This window comes from Dreissena polymorpha, chromosome 6, assembly GCF_020536995.1.
Source record: "Dreissena polymorpha isolate Duluth1 chromosome 6, UMN_Dpol_1.0, whole genome shotgun sequence".
In the NCBI taxonomy this organism is placed as follows: Eukaryota; Metazoa; Mollusca; class Bivalvia; order Myida; family Dreissenidae; genus Dreissena; species Dreissena polymorpha.
The window spans coordinates 45,362,606-45,385,440 of record NC_068360.1 but is presented as its reverse complement, the minus strand read 5'-3'; the positions used below and the strand labels follow the sequence as shown (position 1 = coordinate 45,385,440).

The following is a 22,835-nucleotide window of genomic DNA, read 5'->3' as shown; positions in this document are numbered from 1 at the left end:
TTGCTTGAGTGATTTTTGACGGAGTCCATTATGCCCCAAGTGTCTTGTCCGCCCCATTTCTTCTAAATCCTTAGTCCAATTTTAATGAAGCTTCATAGGAATGATCATATTAAACAAAATTATGTCCCTTTAATGACAGTCTGCCTTAAGTGTCTTGTCCGCTCCATATCTCCTGAACCCTTGGTCCAATTTTAATGAAACTTCATTCAGGGAGACATATGATATTGTCAAAAAAAGGCTTCTAGTTATAAATGTTTCCGAGCTCGTGCATATGATGTTCAGTGTTCAGTTATTGTTGAAATTACAACATTTAGATTTTAAATTCTATATTTTATTACTTAAGTTTTAATCTAAATACCAGCTCATTAGAGATTGCTTACGTGTAACGTTAGCTCATCGGGTCATTGGCGACCTGAAATGGCCCACAAGTCACCCGGGGGTGACTAGAAGCCCATTCATGTCACCTTCAAGCCGACGCTAGTCACCACCGGGTGACAAGAATCGGCTACATGTCATCCCTGTGTGACATGAATCGGCTTCTAGTCATTCATGGGTGACAAGAATCGGCTTTTGGTCACTCGTGTATTTTTTTATCAAACGGATATCTAATATAAGATATTGTGGATTTAATTTTTTTTAGACATTTAGCTCTACTTTCGTTTTTGTAGTATTTTTACACAAATTCCCTCGCATTTGAACGACAAAATCAAGTATTTTTTGTTAAAAAAAAGTAAAATTCTTGCTTGCTAATGGTGACTTTATGCTGATTTCGAGGATGACTAGAATCGGCTTGAAGTCATCCCCGGGTGACAAGAATTGGCTTCATGTCACCCCCGATTGACTACAATCTGCTTCATGTCACCCTAGGGTGACAAGAATCGGCTTCTAGTCACCCCCGGGTAACTTGTGGGCCATTTCAGGTCGCCAATGACCCATTGAGCGTAACGCTCATGCATAATTCTGATGTCATTTTGTTTCATTCGTAAACATTTTTTATGGTTTGAAAAATCCTACTGGCTGATATGTGTATGGGTTATTTAAATACATTTAAAAATATCATGGTGTCAGCGATAACAATTTTTAATAGCATTCCGATATTTTATATTGTTTTGTATATTGTTTAGCAATGAAAATGATTGAAGTTAAATGGTAACGTCCCCCAATTGGTAATAAAGTTACTTGATAACAGTATTCTTTGTTTAACTTATTTACACTTCATTTTGTGTGTTCTTCTTACCCCATTCAGCATAATCAGTCTTGACACCACATTGTGATACTTTGAACCAAAAGCTAAGAGCTCTAAAAGCCCTAAGATTTTTTCGTGTCCGAATTTGGTTCGACACTCCTTTCAAGCGAGACAATGTGTTAATTCGTGGTGTAAAATGTGAAGCCAACTGTCTCATATTAGTGTCCTATCAGGACGAATTGTCGTACCTCATAAAATGACAAAACTGTGGTGACGAAATATCGTAGCTACCATTTCTGAATATCAGTTTGGCTTACGCGTCTACGGCTTATTCTGTATTTTGCAGCTTCATTTGTTTGGTATTTTTACAGAATTTTTAATTTCTAAAACACCGTTATAAAAAAATGTGACGTTTTTTTCCTTCTCCTGAAAAGTTGGTATTTTTGTATCTACAATGTTTGAGAACGACAGCGATTATATTAGATATTAGTATTAAAATATTATACTTCTACCAGACATCGTCGTTTAATTTGGGTTCGAGTTCATGCATTTGAAGATCTACAATGTGTCTGCATGGAGAAAACTAGTGATATAACTGTAATTGTGTACACCAATATTTGGACTTTTACTTTATAGTGAAGCAAATCATTTCGATTTGATATAATTAAGTGAATTCTTAAGATTTCCGCGAAGACATTATACAAGTTGAAGTAAATTTACTAAGCAATGCTTTATTTGCCTCTGTCATACCCATGCTATTCATACTTAAATAAAAAGGAAATGTGAAATTGAATAAATACACTTGTGCGTTACTCCTATAAAAAGATCCCCTTCTTGCTAGATAAAAATGCTGAAGCAGTTTTTAGATGACATCAATTGAAACGAATATAATCTATCAGTATTCATCTCCGGGCGGTGCTATATTTGACTGGTTAGCCTCCCTCCGTTCGGTGCTATATTTGACTGGTTAGCCTACCAAATCTACAAGCTGTTGACCAATCATGTACATAAAAATACATATGATCATCACCACTCACCTTAAAATACTGTGGCTGAATCGATGGTAATAAGAAGATTGCACCTTTGTTAATGATTTAAACATATACAACGGATACGCTTACCCATAACAAAATGCACAATTCTTTCAATGCACCAACAATGCATGTGTTGATCGTGGAGTTAATGTGCGTCTACTTCGCCGTTCGGCCAGCGTCCCCTGTCGTCAGCCGGCCGTCCAACATGGTGCTGCAGAACAACGAGTTCTCCAACGTCGTGGTCGTCACTCTCAAGGTACCTTCTATGTTTTGTGTATGAGTCGTAAACAACGTTTACATAATTCACGCAATAAACCTAGGTTCAATCCCATCTAAGACAGATATGTCGAACAATAAAGTAATGGAACCATTTAAATTTAGGTTAAAATTAGATAGCTTTAACAACTTGTACTGAATTAGATTCGTCAAAACTAGTTCAATATGAACGTTCAACCGAGAATTATCCGATGTTCCATTCGTTCAGAATACGTTAGAAGTGGCCTCCAAATACCTGTACAAGGCCACGCGATAAAGGGCATATTTTAAAGAAATCAAGATCCTGTTTCCTTCGACATGGGCGCCGAACGCCGCATACGACCACGTCACGTCAGATACCCTTAATATGACTGATATTGTTATAACTGATCCGATTCGTGGGAAACGCAGTCTTCCTAAGACGCGCTCTTACGAAGGGTGTGACAGACGGGGGGTGCACGTGCTCCCCTCGAAGGACTTTTTAACAAATCCGACTATTGACCCGTATACGAACAACTCAGGTTAATCAATAAACATAATTACTGGATTGTTTTAATCAGAGTTGTCCAGAAGTGCAATGTTGTTTATGTTATTTTTTTGTAAATATTTAGATTTTGATTGTGTTATTTTAAAGTTTTACACACACAGCTATAAATGATGGTGGCTGATTTCTGCTATATTGTTATGGCGTGTTGAAACAAGATCATCCACGCGTAACACGAAAGAACATTTTGCCGTCAGAACGACAATTCTCAGATGCGCTATTAGTCCATAATGCGACATTTTTCGCCCTTTGGTCGTTTTGTTGTGTACTCGTGTTTGCGACCTTCTAATCTACCAACACGCCGGATTGACATATCAGAAATCAGTCAACATTGTTAACGTACTTGCAGGAAGTTAATGGGAAGCGATAGGCTGGTAACCCAAACAGTAAGGTGTGACACAATCTTGCACAGTGGTTACCTCCCCTATGAGTTAAAATTGCACACTGCATTCAAAAGAAATATTATGAAATATAATGAATAACCGGCGTTTTATCTGTAAAAGATAGTCACTGTAGACATGGTTTTCAGTAACGAACACATAATACGATGTAGAATAATGTATAATAACGAAAATAATTTATTCGAACATCATCAGATTTAAATCGACCAGGATTTTAAACGAGCAACTCTTGGAACTGACGGATCTCTGGGTTTGGTGGTGATAATTATAAAAAAAACGACCAGCGTATTGTCATTTTATCCCACTTTTACAGCGAATTCGGTTGATTAAAGCCCCGTTGATTAAATTTCATCTATAATCAACGGCAAGGCTATAATCAATGGCACGAAATGACGTCATCAACTGCCGAACCGGGACAACTTTTTCCCACGCACCTCGTCACCTGTATTTGCCAAGTGCATCAATAATAAAAACACTCAAAAGTTTGCCAATCTTAATGACCTTAAAACAAAGAAAAGTAGCAAAAAAACGTGTTTTTTTGTCATTTATTTTTATTAAAACCTCTAGTATTATGTAAATTTAACACTATGCAAATAGGTTCTGTTGTTGTAGCTCCCATTTGAAGAAGTCAGTTCGAGTTGCTCCCCTTTGACCGTAGAAAACAATCGTCTGGACCAAGAAATCCTGTGTTAATTTACAAGCTGTACTCGGATATGTGTCCATCTGATTTTTCTTCAAAGCATCTTTCCAACCTGGCAATACGCACAAATGACACTGCATCACAGTGGTTCTTGCGTCAACAATTGGGTGTCAACAAGCTAGGTCAGATGCTGAAGGCCATGGCAAAAGACGCCGGCTTTCTCAAGCACAAGAGAATAACGAACTACTCAGTTCGCAAATTCCAGGTCAAAAAACTTCGAAATGCAAACATTCCACCTACTGAAACCATGGCCATAACAGGGCAAAAAATGTCCAGTCCATAACCAATTATTCCAACATATCTGTTGAACAGCATCAAAAGTGTTCATTCTTGCTCAGTCCAGTAAATGTAACAATCCAACAGATTCCTCTTGTTCACCTTCATGCACCGAAACTATGGCCGAAATGCAGCCTAGACAACCACTGTCTACCGTCGAACAAGTTGATCTTGATGTTCGCCCCACCCAGTCACTTCACCAGCAAATGTCTTTCTCTAGTTCGAACAACTTTGCCTCACAATTCTTTGGTGCCACTTTCAACATTCAAAATGTATATAATTAGCTTAAATCCAAGTAATCTTTGTTATTTCGTCACGAAATAACCAATATTATAACAAAGAAGCAAATATTGTGAACCTCGTGATCGACTTGATGGTTTGTTATCGAAAGTGAATTGTGTGTGGTGTTAGGCTACGTTGTAAACAAATGTAGTTCCTTGTATATAACAACTTAATGTCATATTGATATCATAAAACTTTAAGATTTGCAATTCAATATGATTAAAATTGTAATTAATAACCCTCGACACTTTGTTACAGAACGATATTCTGATTTAAAAAAAGATTATTTGATCAGCGGTTATTTTTGGAACGCGGAGTAATACACTCGCCTTGGTTACACTACAGTCATTATCAAAGTACGACAAACACTCATGAAAACTTATTTTGTTTAAATAAAAAAAGTTTACTGAATAAAAAGTGGGATAAATAGAATAATAGGTCAGTGTTGATTATAGATCAGGTTTATCATGCTCGGCACGAAAACGAAAAAGCACTCGCCAAGGCTCGTGCTTTTTGTTTTCTAAGCCTCGCATGATAAACCTGATCTATAATCAACACTAACCTATTATTCTCTATATAAATATAAGTGCTTCACAAGCTAATGTGGGACGATATTAGAACGCTCATGCATTAAGCCCAGTTTTCCCGGAACGCAGCTCACATTGTAAGGCTAGCAATAAACATGTTAGCACTTACTACACAACTTTTCCAGACAGCATAGGTTATGGAATAATCTGCCATTATATTCGCGGCTCATATTTTTCACGAAGCCAAGTACCTGGTCCACGCGTTCGCTCAGTTCCGGTGGGGCGTGTTCCAGGCGTACGCGGAGGAGGGCGAGGAGGTCTTCTACGTCTTTTTCAACAGCGGCATCCCCGTGGCCATCAAGTGCATCTACTTCATTCGGGGCCATATCGAGCGCAACGACACTTCGTTCACAACACAGTGTTACATGTAGTATATTGTTAGAAGTTTTATTTCTCTCTTAGGTAAACATATGATGATATCGAACATGGATAGATTCAAACGGTTTTGACAGTTTGTAAACCGACAATAATATTTGTGTGACTTTTTCGATGTATGTACCTTTTTAAGACAGCATTTTTATATCGCAAGCATATTCCCGAATGTTTGCTTAAAAACAAGCAAAAACAAACAAAACATCATACCAACCAATTGAGACATGTTCATTGTAAAGTAGCATGGTATTATTAGTTTGTTACAAAGCATTCTGGACATTAGCTTTAAAAAAAAATAAGTTTTGACAATTTTTTTTTAATGAACCCCTATTTGATAGGGGATGGGGTGTAAAGGAATGCTTTCGCCTGTCAGTCTGAATTATCTTTGTGTATCGAACGCTTAAACATGTGGCCAGATATTGAACTTGAGCAATAATTGTACAGTATTAATCATATGCTCGAAGAGTTTCGTCCACATGAGTTACGCTACGTAGACGTCAGTTATGTTCGGGAAGCCATGCCATCCGTGTCCTATTTATACACTTTTCTAAACAGTAGCATGATTCATACGGCTGTTATTTGTTGCAAACAATTACAAAGTCATACTTAAGTTTTAAGCAAAGAAAGGGCTTCTAAATAAAAAATATTGCAAATTAATTAAAGGTGTGCAGATTGTTTTTTAAAGCTAAAATGTTCATAAAACAACAGATCAGTTACGTATTAGGAAAAAATAAACGGTGTGATTGTATTATAATTATTGCATACTTGAACAATTTTGAATATTAAATGTAACTAATAGTATATTCAGCCAACTCACTGGATCCCTTGACGGGCCTGTACGACAAGCACTGTGTGTGGAACCCCTACCCCACCCGCCAGAGGGCATAGAGAAAACTAGGTCGATGCCGAATAAAGTGAAGTTTATTTTGTGAGGCTTAGAAAATCTGAGCCTTGGCTTTCGGATCGAGCAAAATAAACTTCGCTTTATTCGGCACCGACCTAGTATTCTATTTATCCCATCAATTGTCTTAGTCGTCAATTATTTCTTCAAAAATAGAATAGAAACATAGAACTACACGGAAAATCCCAAAATTATTTTAAGCAAACATTGTTTTATTATTTTATTCGTACCGAGCCTAATACATTACAAAAAGTTCAGACACTAACCTGTTTTTATGTTGATCATACCTCTACATTTCCGATTTTAAAAAAATAATGAAAACAATATTTGAAAAAGGCAGCTTGAAGGGGACAGAATATGACTTTTGTCGGTTGACGTGTTAATAATGACGTCATGAGTACGCGCACATAATATTTGTAAAAAAAGTGTTTTTGCTTTTGTGTTTTGCATTTTGTGTTTAAAATATATTACATCTTGGTATCAAATTGTTTGTTTTGTTGAATCTGATTCGATGTTACTAAAAATGATTACTTTATAGTTGATTCCGAATAATATGACCATACTCCACTTATGATTGATATAAGAGTCCGCCGCACGTGACAGCTATATTTCAGCATTGCCGAAATAAAGGAAAATATTCCACAGTGGTTTATTTCGACAATGCACGTCTTATGATAGTATTAAAAGGCCTCAATCATGGACCATCAGTACATCACTGCGGTAGGGGAAACTCTTTAATAATAAATTTACTGGCTTTTATCCTGATTGCCCGAGAATTTCAGATGACAAAAGGGATTTTTCATTTTTAGTTGGTCGCGTTAGCGGCCGACTAAATTTACAGAGCATATTTTGCAAATCAGTATGTGCTTAGAAGCCTTAGCTACGGTAAGAACCCCAACTCACTCTGCTAGGGACGATTACCGCTGCCTTTCTGCAGCAGACGACAAATGATTCTGCTCTAGCAGTGAGTGTATATACCAGCTTGTAAGACGACATTGGCCAGTTAAGTGTTTATCATTGAAATCTGTACATATTGGCGGCTTTCAGGGAAAACGGGGCTTAATGCACGTCAAATAAGATTAGCCTGTGTACACTGATTAGCCTGTGCAATGCGCACAAGCTAATCAAGGACGACAACAGCGAACAACTTCAGTGCCTTCAGCGTTTTGATTAATACTTGTAATTCAGTATGGTCTCAAACAACAAAGGATTTAAAACCTGAAACTTATAACAAAAAATACTAATAAAAAATATAAGATTAAAAGGAAACTAATAATGATGATCAATATAATTATACTAATTCAAACAACATCAACAAAAATATTACCATGAAGAACAACAATTATATAATAATTGTGTATACGACAAACTTCGTTTTTCCCCTTGTTTCAGTTGGAGACATTTTGCGACGATAATCGAACCAATTATATGACCGTCCATAATTATGAAGCCCCGAGTAAACACAGCAGGTTATGCGGCCACCGGAGCACCTGGGACATTGTGACCAGCACGCCTGACTTCGCAGGTATTTGTTCTGAAAACAATATGCAAGACTTCAACCGTTAAGCGAAGTGTAAGAACCACGCCAGGCTTCGCCGGTAGGTGGAGTGTAAGCAGCGCGCCGGAGTTTTACCGATAGGTGTTCTGTAACCGATATCCGTGACTTCGCCAGGCTTGGCCGGTAGGTGTATTGATACCTGCGCGCCAGACTTAAGTGAGTAAGTGTAAGTGTAGTGTAACCACCACGTTTAATTGATATGCATGTTCAGCGAACAATTGGAATAAAAAAAACTATCTCAACATTTATATAACCAAACATGGAACCCAAAATACATTCACAACAACTGCCACTTCGCCAAGAATGGCAGGGGGTTGTAGGAGTTGTAAAGTGTAATGTAACAAGTAAACCGGACAGAAGGTGTTTTGTTACCAATAATTCGTTGTATTTGTATCTAACATGATAGACTTAAGAGTCTTGCGTAGTGAAACGAAACCGGTAGGCTTTGTATAAAATGTCACCTTATTACACATTGTTCGTTGCGAACACACAGTAACAATCAAAGTTCATTTCTGTTTTCATCGAGATTTATTTCTGTTGAATATTTTCTAACACAACGCTTGCTAATGTTCATGAAATACAATTTTACAGCGCGGCAGCCAACATGGCCGCCACATCAAGAAGATGTGACAACTCTCCAAGTTCTTTTCAAATCTAAGCGCAGATCCTCTTTTTTTTACTAACTAAAACACTGCATTTTATCCCCAGGTTAATTTACATCAAATCTTCCTGTAATTTCCATTGGTCAACAAGGTCCGGGCTTATTACGGATTGGTTGACTTATTAGAATGTTCTAGAGGGAACAATCTATTCATGTATTTACTTGCTTGCCAAATACTCCAAAATCCATTACTTTATATTGATTTCAAGTTTTACTGTTGTGTTTGTCGGTGCAATATTTTGTGTAACCAATGCAATTAAGACTTTCCGATGACCCATTCATCTATGCTATTTCAATAACCATGTGAAGTAATACAAATCTCATGTCTAAATGCTGATCCTTTCGTTAATTGAAACTCATTGTGAAGTATATGGTCCCTCGGATTCTTTTATCTAAATGACTTTTCATTTTATTGACCCAAATTATACCCCACCCTGGGTGTAAACGTATTTGTGTTCTTACTTGAAATAAATCTTAAATTAGGTCTTAGTTTATGCACATATCTCCCAAAAATGTATTATTAAATTCTCAAACTTCATTTTAACATTGCATATACATATTATTGAAATATCCCCTTATTAATTTCCATCATAAGAATAAACTCATAAGAATAAACGATATGTCATAAGCTGTTACATGACAAAAATATCATGCAACTCAATGTAACTGCATCTTAAATGGCGCGACTTAAGTTCAAGGCAACACAGAACAAATCTAAATATATGTAACCCATAACTGTTAGCCACATTACTGTTGCAAATTGTAGATGATTATGACCGTCCCACAAATGCGGTTTATCGCGCACAAAGTATTATTTTCAAAACTTTAATAATTGTATGAGTGTCCCAATAGTCATGATGCCACTTATTTTCTGGTTCAGTTAAAATATTTTAAGCAGCGGTGATATTTCAGGAACTTACTTATATGTATTAAATAACGGTACGATCCATAACAACATATTTTTTTCTAGGCGGCAATAACCCACCGCGTTTTCTATTGGATCAACAGCTGACCCCGACATTCAAGGTCATGAGGGCACCTGCGCGCCGGAAGAGGGCGCTTGAATTCGTCGAGTCGGTGGTAGTATATACGGAATATCACTCTGTTTCAAGTTGAACCTTGAAAATACTAATAAATGTTATACATATCGTAGAAGAACGATGTTTACCATTTACCATTAGCAAATGTTCTACGATGTCATCAGTATATTTCAAATAGGCTCTTTATAATCACAGGCCGTAAATCCCAGTAAGTTAAGTAATAAAATACAATCCTGTTACTTCAGTTGTCAATGAGCTGAAACCTTTAATGGTTGTAAATTGAAATATCTATTGCTTTTTAAGCAGGCATATTTACAATTAATGCGCGGTTTCTAACTTTGGAGATTGTAAAACAATGATGTTAATATTTTACGTCGTTCACGTCATAAGTTTAATTGGATGACAATTATTTTAACTGTCTGAAACATTGAGTTTGCAAATTATCCGCGTTGAAATTTAGATGTATAACTTTTACATGTTTCAGTCACCAAAGGTCATAGAGGAGAGCTTGCTTGCCATTGGTCGTTTAGAGCGCGAGACGTCGCGTATTACGGTAATGACAAATTCGAAACTCGCGCGCTTTGGGCTTTTCCGATTTCTGAGCGCGCGCGGGAGGTACAAACATTGTCATTAATACAGTAATGAGCAGTAACGTCGATATTCGATTTGCTTCCCATTCAGTAATGGATAATAAGTAATTAACGACAGTAACGTTTCTTTTAGAAAATGTCAAAATTCAAGTCTTTTGTTGTTATTACTATTACTATTATTAATAATAATTATACATGACAAATCTAACACTGATATAAAAGTAATATCAGACGTTTCATACAGGATTAAAGTCTAAATGCACTAACCAGATGTACAGCCCTCTATATGAATGGTTCCAGTGGCTAACATCCTTAAAAGACATGAAAAACAGACTTTGTCAGCTGAATGGTAATGAAGGAACCTATAAAACGGCTTTACATATGCAATATTTCTTCTGAAAAACATTGTTCATGTTTTTTTAGGCATGCTTTATAGATATAGCAAATAAAACTAATGTATGGTAAAGCTCGTTAGTGATGTGCCTTCTAATCTCAAGATCTTAGTCTTAAGCGAGGTTTTCTGAACTTTGCAGATTAGATTAAAGAAAAGCATCACAATAGAGCTATATCAATAGACATATAAATATCCAACTGATATGGAACGATATATTAGTTCTAGTTCTACGAATGGACTGAATAGTATAATATATATATATATATGATGGAGTCAATGTCTTGCTAGTTTCGTTTACAAACTTTCATTAAAATTGTATGCCCAGGCCTACGCACAGTATATGCAATTACATAGTTACGTGATCGAAGCTGTTTACATGTACATGCAGCATTATATCGTGTTACATATTATTCTTACCAATTTAACACGATCGAGGTTAGTTAATATAAAGACAGATGATTAAATCATAGTATTTTTTATCAACTATGAAAAACGTTTGAGCAGAAAAAGTGGTGTTTACTATTCAGCGATAAGAGACATTATTGATTCACTCTCTTTTCAAATATGCTAGTCAGCTTTTGTTTGTAACTACCGCGCGAGCTCAAATATCGGAAAAACCCAGACTGAAGAGTTCCGAATAACAACTGTGCAGGTAACGCGGAAATAACATCCGCGCCGTCTGGTTAGGACCAATTCAATTCAATTCAATGTTTTATTAAAGTCTCATTCGCAATACATATACGATTAAAATACATATACAAGCACAGTTACATGTATGCGACCAATCATAATATGATTTATAAGAGACTATATAATTATATACTTGTATACATTAACAATTATTGACTAACAGATTAATTCCACATGGTTAAAACTTACTTCTATTAAAATAAGTTATTGTAGCTAAGACTATGTGGTATTGTTTACACTTGTCAATATTATTTATACATTAAAATACCATTTGCTTTTTAGCACCTAGACTAGTCTATAAACTATTTTACAAATGTACAGCATAAAACTTAAGTATATACAATTCATTTTAAATATAAAATATTCCTTCTTTCTTTGAGAATATTAAAGCAGGATTTGGCTGATATATAAAGCAACCCATCATCTGTAAATATGTATTTAAGTTTCTCAGTATCTGAAATGTTGTGACAATTTGAAGTTTCAATTAAAATGTCCATTAGACTTTTCCTGATATTAACATATAAAGGACAATAAAAAAGTACATGTATCTCATACTCCACTATGTTTTTACAATGGAAACATGTTCGATTACCCAAATCAATATTTTCATATCGCCCAGTTTCTAATCTAAGCGATGCCACACCGCATCGAAACTTAGCTAATGCACTTCTATACAAAAATGGTATATTGTCTTTAAGTCTTTATTGTCTTTAAGTCTGTTCCAAAGTCTGTTTTAAATAATCTATACAGTCTCAATTTATTATGACCAACACCTCTAGTTCCAGTATTACTATTGACTGCACTTCTCCATTTAACAATTTCTTTTTCAAAAATCCTTAATTCTACGTCATTTACAATATACTAGTATTAAATATTATTAATAGGTATATCAACTAAATCAGACATGTTTACATCTCTCAAACATGACTTTATTCTAAAATAGCTATTTTTAACATTTCTTGATTTAGACCACAAGTACATTTTCTTATTTATTCTGGAATCATTCATATTTACATTTCTAAAATGATGTCTAATAACAGCGCCCCATTGCTTTACAATTGGTGGTTTCCAACCCATTGCTCCAAGAACTGCCGCATTAGGGGTGTATTTACCGACACCTAAATGATACCGCATTGCCCGATTCTGGACAGCATTAATACACGAGTAAGGTTTATCCCCCCATATTGATGCACTATAGCTGATAATAGGCCAAACCATAGAATCAAAAAGCTTGGTTAACGTGGAATATTGGAAACCCCCATATGCTTTGCTTTTCGAAATAATTAAACCTAATGCTCTAGAAGCAGACATAGCCACATGTTTTGCTATTTCATGGTAATCTAAAAATTCATTTAGAACAACACCAAGCTATCTATAACAATGTACAATTTCCAAAGGTTGACCATCAGTGTTAAAATTAAAATCAGTTTTCATAAAACTCTTACTGGTGTGGTGTGTAGCCGTACTGAGTAACACGTACATAGTATTTTTTATGGCGAAACGTGGCTAGAAAAAATTTAATTTACTGACGATTGGAGACATTTTGTGTGTTAGATTTTGTGGAAGATTAGACCATCAAAGAACTGTAGACAGTCATAAGTACTGTGAAAGGAGTGTGTTTTTTCGTTGGAAATCGGATTGGAAAATTTCCTTACTTGGGGACGATTTGCACGAGGTACCGATGTACATTACACTACACTACAGGTTACATAACCCTAAACGGAAGTGGGATTTGGGGGGTTACATACAGTCAGTTTGCTACTAAGCACATATGATGCAGGTCCTGGTGCATAAGATTTAAAAATTCATTTCAAATGATAAGTTTTGGTACCATTTTAAAGGTAAATGTGAACGTCACAGGGCAAAAGGCATTATTTGTGCATTTCTTTGTAAGTTGGTGGTTGCCAGCCTCAATACTAGGGCATGTGTTTGCATACAAGATGGCCGTGCCGGTGTCTGTCAAAACCGGTGCATATGTTCTAAGGTAATTCTTTTGAGTTACGGCGTATAGAATATTTTCTAATGCAGTTTTTTTGTAAGCTTATGAAACCACCTTTCCAGTCATGTATAGTGATATATTGACTATGCGCTCGGTCATGGTGAAATTTGAGATCAAAGATTGCGAATTCTATATATAACAAAGAAGGAAATTATTTGCGCATATGTAATCTTTAAGAACTGCTGACCAAGTCAGTCGTCTGCCAGAATTTTTACAATTGACCATGAAACTCTCTGCATTGCAAAACATAACTGATAGATGTCATTTTGACCCAATTTAGGGCTATTTGCAAATGAGCTGTTGCAATTGGGATCATAAGGGGGGTAAATGCTTGAAAATCACACCGAAACCTGTTCCGGAGACATATTCTAAGACTACGTAAACACTCGGTATTGTTTTTCAGTGACATTTTGACATTAATTTGCATCCATCTCAATAATGAACCTAATGCATGTCTTTATTGTCCCTTACCGGTTTCACCGGAGGGGACTTAAGGTTTTTTGCGCTCTGTGTGTCTGTCTGTGAGTCTGTCTGTGAGTCTGTCTGTCACACTTTTCTGGATCCTGCGATAACTTTAAAAGATCTTAATATTTTTTCATGAAACTTGCAACATGGATAGATGGCAATATGGACATTATGCACGTCATTTCATTTTGTTCCTACGTCATAAATTGTGGTTGCTATGGCAACCAAAAAAAATTAAAAAAATTCTGAAAATGGTGGAATTTCTGAGAATGGTGGAGCCGGTATGTGACCATATTGTTTGACAATAGCCTTGTTTCATCTGTATTTATTACTATTGTATACTTTTTGAGTCTTTTACTGTTAAAAATGCCTTCCAAATCTGGACCGACACTGCTATCTGCCTTCGCCTTCAACCCCGTCAGGCATATCTACTCAGAATAACACTTCTTTGCCTAATTTTTCCTGTTTGGATATCTTGCTGAGTTAAAGCAAAATCAAGTATTCAGCTGTAAACACAAAAATGATAATAATATTATGCTTTCTTTCCTAATATGCTTTCTTTCCTGGAACGATGTTGTTGTGATCAAAAAAGAAAATTTGATAGAGGTGTCCAACGAGCTAAGAGATATTTTGTTAATCAAGCCCATCAGACCTAGGAGCTTCAGTCAATGCTTTATCTGGTTCATTCTGGAAAGATATAGGCAAAACTGGACTGGGTAATGAACGGATGAAGAAAATTCCCTTTGAGGTTAAAATGGCCGATGGATCCATCTGTAATCAGCCGGATGTTGTCTTAAATAAATGGCGACTTGATTTTCAGAATCTTCTTAACCCTGAAGACATCTGCTCCAACTTAAGTTGCTCTGTTTTAACTGATAACTTAGGTAAAAACTCTGTTTTTAATAAAATGATTCATATTGATGAGGTTTATACATGTATTTTAGAAGCAAAGTCCGGAAAGGCTCCCGGTTTTGATGAAATTCCTAATGAGTTATTAAAGAATGATGGAGCTCTTGTTATGCTACATAGTTTATTCAATATATGTTTTATTAGTGGTAAAGTACCAAATGTGTGGTCAAAAGGAATTATATCTCCTGTACCCAAATCATCAACTGCAGATCCTCGAGAGCATTGACAAACATTATTGAAACTAGAAAACTAAAAATATTATCAACACTTGCAGCTTTTATTGATTTCCTTAAAGCGTACGACATGATCAATAGAACTCTACTGTTTGAGAAGTTAAAGCATGAGGGACTTCAGGGCCGCTTGCTTCAAGCTATACTGTCTATATACAGGTACGTAAAGTGTTGTGTGAGGGTAAATGACTTCGATACCGAGTGGTTTGACGTCAAGTGTTGCTTGAAGCAGGGGTGCCCGTTGTCCCCCATGCTATTCAATCTCTATATAAATGATTTGGTTTCCATGTTAAATACACTAAAAGTTGCCTTGGTATTGACCTAGGTGATGAAAGAGTATGCATTTTATTATTTGCAGATGATGTTGTTTTACTTGCAGAGAATGCACAAGACCTCCAAATTTTGTTAGATTGTTTATCTTCATGGTGTTTACATAATTAGATGAATATCAATTGGGAAAAATAAAAAAATTGTTCATTTTAGACCTGTCCGCTATAAAGTTACACAAAGTTCTGTGGTATTATTAGCGGACAGCTCTTAACTAGAATGGGCCAATTCACAGCCTACACTGGCCGTATATGTCACAAGAACCGTTTTCGCATCACGCGGCTCAAATATGTTTTGATAATCCCATTTCTTTCAAATCAACTCCTTACTTTCTTCTTTACCAGTACAAATGTTAACATGTCTATCACTTTCGTTTTTTTTTCACAGGGAAAAGTGTTAAGTGAGACAGACTTTGATGCTGATCACACGTTATTTATTCACACACAATATGTCTTCAGCGACATTTGCCATGAAAATCCAAAACGTTAACGTGGTGATACCACGAGGCTTCGATGACAAACGAGTCACTTCCGTGTATAATCGAGCATGATTTTTATAAAAAGGACAGAGGAAATTACACAAATTCTATTCAAATTCATGTACTTTTAACTTACGGAAAGTTCAGGTTTTTTCGAGAAGACATAGTTTGTCTTAACTTAGATGTCTTAATAGTGACTGTAATTTAACAATGAAATCTCTTACATGTCATTATTGAACTAACATTTATTCATATTTTACAAAACATTATCCGATTAAAAAAAACTTTGAATAAAAAAACAACATGAACACAATTTCAAACCCGACGCGTTACACTTTGCTCACTACATAGACGTGGAAATATCGGAACTGGAGATATCGCTTGTGAATAGACCGGTCATTAGGTTTCTGCATTATCTGTTAAAATAATTACGCTAACAATTGAGCATTGTTTTATTGGTTATATTGTAACGTTATAAAATGCAACAAAGCTGTTTATTTCCACTGACCAGGCCGATCCTAATTTGTTGTGTCCACTCTAAACTGTTTTGGTTTCAAAGGTTGAGTTTTAGATCGTTGTTCATGTTTGTTTAATTAATTATAAGCTAAAATTACCTGAACATTAATACATAGAGATTTTGAAGGATTCTGCAAGTCGTCGCATATGTTTATTAAAATGAAAATCGTTCCATAGCCTAAGCTCGGATTTGCAAAACGGCACCGAATTCAGTTTTTAAAAATAAAAACCCAACACAAGTATAAATGTAACTTACAAGGAGTTCTCCAATCACAAGACATGCATTAATTGTTTTTTATTATTGACATTACTTTTTTGTTCGATACAATTAAATAACACAATCATTTCAATCTGTATACACGTTTTAATGTTTGTGTATCCTTAATTGCGCGGATGCCTGGTACACCATGACCGCATATCGTGCATTGAGCACTGACGGAGGCAACACGTGCACATGTCGTGGAACATGTTCGATTACCAAGTGCTTACTTGTGTTCCACGTGGCGTTCTCGATGCGTGGCGCGTGTGACTGGATGGCTTATCATATAGTTATGTATGTATAGATACAATAGATCAAAAACAGTACATATCACTTTGAGATTGTTTACATTCTCATAGTTATTTTAATGCGATGCATGTACTGTGGCTGTTGAACGTATACATAACGTCATAAATTAAAAAGCAAACGGTTATTAAACACACGTGTATACTCTGATTATATATGCATTTTTACGAGGAAAACGTATTACTGTAAAAGCCAATTAGTGTAGGTTAATAAGTATGGATTTGAATATTGTCAAATAGCTATGCACCTCAGTGCGCATGCGTTTGGTTAACATACATGTCTGTACTCAAGGATGTTAGTTATTCCTTTGTTGACGTTCGCTGTCGAGTCTGACAAAGCAACTTTATGTAACAATACGTCGGCGTTGTTTGACATAAACAATCACTTTATTTAACCACAATAGGAAATGATATCACCACCGTTATTTAATAAATTTTCAACCAAGTTATACAAGTGCGCTTATTGACTGCAAACTTTAATAAAAAATAAAAACAAAGTCTGTACATAAACAATTTAAAGCGAATATATCTTTAAAATACATGTTTCTGTCAATGCTTTTAAATGCAAAAGTTACTGTTGTATTCTGGATATAAATGTATTTGGTTCTACAAATTAAAACCCATTTCAAAATGATTTTTAAATTTATGTTTTCGTGTAGTAAACAACTAACAGACTAACCGACTCTTACAAATGTGTGTCTGCAGTTTTGACTGTTAACTTTTCAAATCTCGTGAAATCATGATATCGTACTCACACAACTTTAAGGGGTATATTAACTTTTGTAATATTTTAGTGATCAGATCATATAATTTATTTGAAATCCAGTGTTTTCAGTCTTTTCAGATCGCAGATGGCAAATATTAAATTCAATTAATAAATATGTACTTGTATCACAATTTTTATTGTAAAACAACACATATACACAAACTAGCCTGAGGGACAATTTATGGTTTTCTTGAAGATATTTTTATAAGTCATATGCAGTAAACTTAAACTTAAAATTATACGAAATAGGAAATGAAATAGGAAGCCTACCTTCTGTAATCCCGCAGATAACGTCTATAAGGCCCTTCAATCGCCGCATACACTTGTCTATCCGCCGCTGATTATGACCTACCGTCGCCGGGCAATGCTGACCGGTACTCCGACAGCTCGTATTCGCCAAAACAAGTAGAAATATCGTCACAAACAACATGTTAACCATGCTCTGTTTACGAACGTACTTTCTGCGGTCAGCCGTAATGAGATGTTTCGAGGCATATCGCAAACAAATAACTGTTTTGTATTGCTCGACTAGTTTTTTATTAATTAAAATGTCATCTAGTTTACATTCATATAGTTTCTAACTGTCTTTTGTCATAATTATTGAAAGTATGTTGTACGTCAGAGCATCTGTCCTCAACTATTTGTCAATAACTTTCTGTAATGTGATATATAATATATATATATATATATATATATATATATATATATATATATATATATATATATATATATATATATATATATTACTCAACGGACGATATATGACAACAACAGCAACAACAATAGTTGCAAAAAGAAAATCAGGAAAACTTCCATAAATAAATATGCAAACACAACTGTTATGATATAATTATTCAAACAGAATACAATACTACGACAAAGAATAGCATGAACAAGTTTGTTTTCTCTAGGGTTTGAACCCGGGACAGTTGACAGCGAAAGTTAACAGTCTACCACTTTTTTTCTAAAAGATCGATGAAAGTGTTGCACATGTTTTTTTGATACAAAAACGATCAAATAAGTAGTTTAAACATTTGTTCTTGGTAAAAAAAAAGGCTTCTTTAATGCCAGGCGTTTATTAATAATTAATTTTAATCTTTGAAAATTTTCTGAAGATGTTTTATTTCTGAACTGTGAACAGGCCATTGTGTTATGCCAACGAGGTCTAAATGTGTTCCGTCGATAAATGTACAGGTTGTTTTCACCACAAATGCGCTTTTAATTTAAAAAAAAATCGTTCGACAGCATGAAAGGGAGTATGCACGATTTTGTCAAATATTTATGAATTTATATAAAATGTTTAAAACAAATTATTATACATATATTTAATATAATTTAAAATAAAAGTTAAGAAGAACATGTATCGAAAAATGCGAAATATAAGATATTTAATTCTAAAATCGAAAATGTCTGTACAGTCGAATTCGCTAGCATGTTTATCATGCATGTACGATGCGAATCTAAATTTAGTTTTAGTGCAGATTCATGCATACGACACAAAGACACAATTTTGTTTCCTAACAAATACGAGTAAAAGTGTCGGCATCGACTTTAACCAGCCAGTTAAGAAATTTACTGAAGTAAACAATATTTGATTTCTAGTACCATATACAGATTGTTAATTTATGTTATTTAGCATTCCTAGGCCATATTCATATGTTGGTTTAAGATTGCAAGAATTACTTGTTGACATAAAAATCGTGCATACTCCCTTTAATAATACTTGTTGCCAAGGGATAACAGACTGTTGAGTTTGCATACGATACAAAGAAAGCCTCTATTAAAAAACGACCGTTGACTCGTCAAGAAGTAGGTATTTAATCATAATGAATTTAAATTCATGATATACCGGAATCAAAAACCACCTTTAAAGACCCTATAAAGGTGACAAATCCAATTATTATGCATATAAACTGGTCTAATTTTTACCGGATTTCAGTTACTATTGCATAAAAATGCTAATAACACAGCTTAGGGGCAAATGTCAAGAATTATGGAAGATATACCCGTTTCATAATTGGAAGAAATGTTTACAACTTTGCAACTAACGTGATGTGTAGACTTAAAGCAGTGACGTATGCTAAAAAAGCCGAAAGAATATTCAATTTTAATTCTATTTTAAACAACTTTTTACCAGCAGAAAGTAACTTATTAGATCACTACAAACGTTTTGACCATTTAGAAGAGACCTACTTTGTGAGTGATACCGGAAAACGTTGAAAATCAACGATGTATTTTTGCTGACCTGAGTCACTTTCACTTTCACTTTCCCCAGTAAACAGCGATGTAAATAAACTGATTGTTTGTAAACACACTTGACTTGGAGGACACTTGACTTGGAGGACACTGTTTTTTGAGCTCAAAACAGGTTGTATTGCTCATTTTTAATGGTAATGTCCAATAGCATACACATATTGTTTTTTGATAACCTTTATAAATAAAATATGGAAAAAAAAAAAAATCGGTAAATAATTACGGATCGTCACCTTTATAGGGCCTTTAATACATTTGAAAATCACTAAAGCTTCGTCGCACATATGCCATAAACAATGTGTGTAAATACATATTTGTTATGATGCAAACAAATAACAATGGCCAGTTCATATAAAAGCACATTCATTTGTGACCAAACATAACAACTTTTGCAACCAAATAGATGCCAATAATTTGCCATGTAAACAATTTACAACAAACTATTCCTCATCACATGCGAAAAAAACTTGAAACGTCAATTATTGATTAGAGAACAGTAGTAATGCGGACAAATTGAAGAACAAACTCGACAAAGTAAACATAAAACAGCAAAATGTGCCCTTTTTGTACCGTACCAACATACATAAATCGTCGATTACAGTTTTCTGAGCAACAACGCCATCGTTACCTCGGCATTCTCCTTGCTGTCGTGGCCCCCTAGAAAACGTGTCAATCAAATTAATAATAAGTGAGTGTATATAAACAAGTTTAATGTAAACACTGAAAGGTGACTTTTCACGTTTTGGTAAATTGACATAATAAAATAAATGTTTCAGATTCGCACGTGTTCGTTGTCTTAATGATATTTGTGAGGAAACAGTAATACTGAACATTTATCATGCTCTAACATATCCATAATATACATAATTTGACGATTTAAAAACCTGAAAATTATAAAGCGATGCAACGCGAAACGATAAAAGAATTTGGAAAGTTCTGTTGTTGTTGTTATATCTTGTGACACTATGACGATTGCTTAGACAGAGTATAAAAATACATCACTCATTGTACGAGCAGAGATGGCCGAGTGGTCTAAGCGTTAGACTTTTACTCCAGGGGTCAGTGGTTCGAACCCAATTGAGTTTTACTTATTTTCTTTCTTTAATTTAATTTGTGTGTTTTACTGGAGCTTTTTAAATCCAGTGTTTACATTTTTCAATATAGAGCATTTAATGACAAACTTAAATACATGCCAAAATCGGTGAAAAGATTCCCTTAAAACGATCAGAGCGCTGAAGGCACTGAAGTTGTTCGCTGTTGTCGTCCTTGAATAGATTGTGCTCATTGCACAGGCTAATCAGTGTGCACAGGCCAATCTTATTTGACATTAAGCCCCGTTTTCCCTGAAAGCAGCCAATATGTACAGATTTCAATGATAAACACTAGACTGGCCAATGTAGTCTTACAAGCTGGTATATATATACTCGCTGCAGAAGTAGCGTAGAAGCATTTGTCGCATGCAGTGCAGACAGGCGAGGTAATCCTTCCTAGCATAGTGAGTTGCGGTTCTTACCGTACTTAAGGCTTCTAAGCACATACTGATTTGCAAAATATGCTCTGTTAATTTAGTCGGCCGCTAACGCGACCTACTAATAAAACCATTTCGTAATGATAAGAGTGTAACTAAAGGGAAACAACTATCTTGTTCTTACGTTTATTTTTATCGCTCGGTTACCTATCATGAAGCTTATCAGTTTTTGTGTTATTGTTTTGGTTTTCTTAAGTATGCCAATTTCGTATTTGTTTTTGTATTCGGAAAATCTTTTTCACTATTGCCATAAATACAAGTTGGATATTCACAGGTTTATACTATCGACTAAACAGAACCACGACCGAAATATTCCTAAACCATAACTAAGCATACATAGATATTGTTTATACTTTGTATCATTTGTAATTCTTTTATTGCTTTATTATCAGTTGTCTTGTAAAAAAAATTGCCACGGCAGCCATGGCGGAAATGAGAAACGTGATAGAACTTTTTAAACGCAACAAAACTTGACAGTGCGTAGCAGGCCGTAACAGAACCCGAAAAGGGTCCGTACTCTGACGGGAATCTAATTCATTCCCCGACATGTTAAGTTTCTATCAAGTTTTGTTACGTTTTGTCAAGATTACCACGGCAAGCTAGGATAATTGACAGCCGTTTTGCTACGTGTTTATTCCGACCCGTTACGGTGTGCTGCGTTTTGCAGGCAGAATCGTTACGGCCAGTTGAGTTGTTGTACGGTCTGACACGATTAGTGCGGTCTGAAGTATGTATATAAAAGCCGTGCTATTCAGGAAGCTTTTATTTCAGTCCTAACACTCGATCAGTATAATGCCACCAAGAAAGCGCCAAACAAAGGCTCCCCGCGCTGAAAAGGACGCTTAAGTTGAGAGACAACCTGAAAGTCCATGCCTACCACCGCACGATCAAGAAGAACCCACTGCCCCTGTTGATCCGCCACTTACAAATGAGGAAGAAAAAGCAGAAATGTGATAGGAAGAGAACAACCTCTAGGGTCATAACAAATTTTGCTGAAGAAGAAAAAGAGCTCATAATTGACTTCCTCCAGCAAAATCCAATTATCTACTCAAAGAAGCTGACAGGTTACAAAGACGCCGAGGCAAAAGACAGGCTCTGGGTGAAAGATGAAACGCAGCCCAGTGAATTGAAGACGTGGTATGAGAGCATGTGCACTTAACTTGGTAAACTAAAGAAAGCACCCACCAAGTCAGGGCAAGCGGAAGATGAATTCACTTCTGTGGTCATCCTCAGATAATTCTGAAAGGTGTTGATATCTTCGTTGCGAAGTTCCCTGGTAAGAAATGCATCAAAGTGCCATAACTGTTGCCTTCTAGCTCCCGATAGCCA

General features: G+C 35.5%; 1 long non-coding RNA gene across 1 annotated transcript in view; it reads right to left on the bottom strand.

Moving 5' to 3' along the window:
- LOC127834024 (uncharacterized) overlaps positions 1 to 22,835 on the bottom strand; it is a 166,681-nt gene that overhangs the window by 127,084 nt on the left and 16,762 nt on the right. The gene's annotated exons all lie outside the window — the stretch shown is intronic.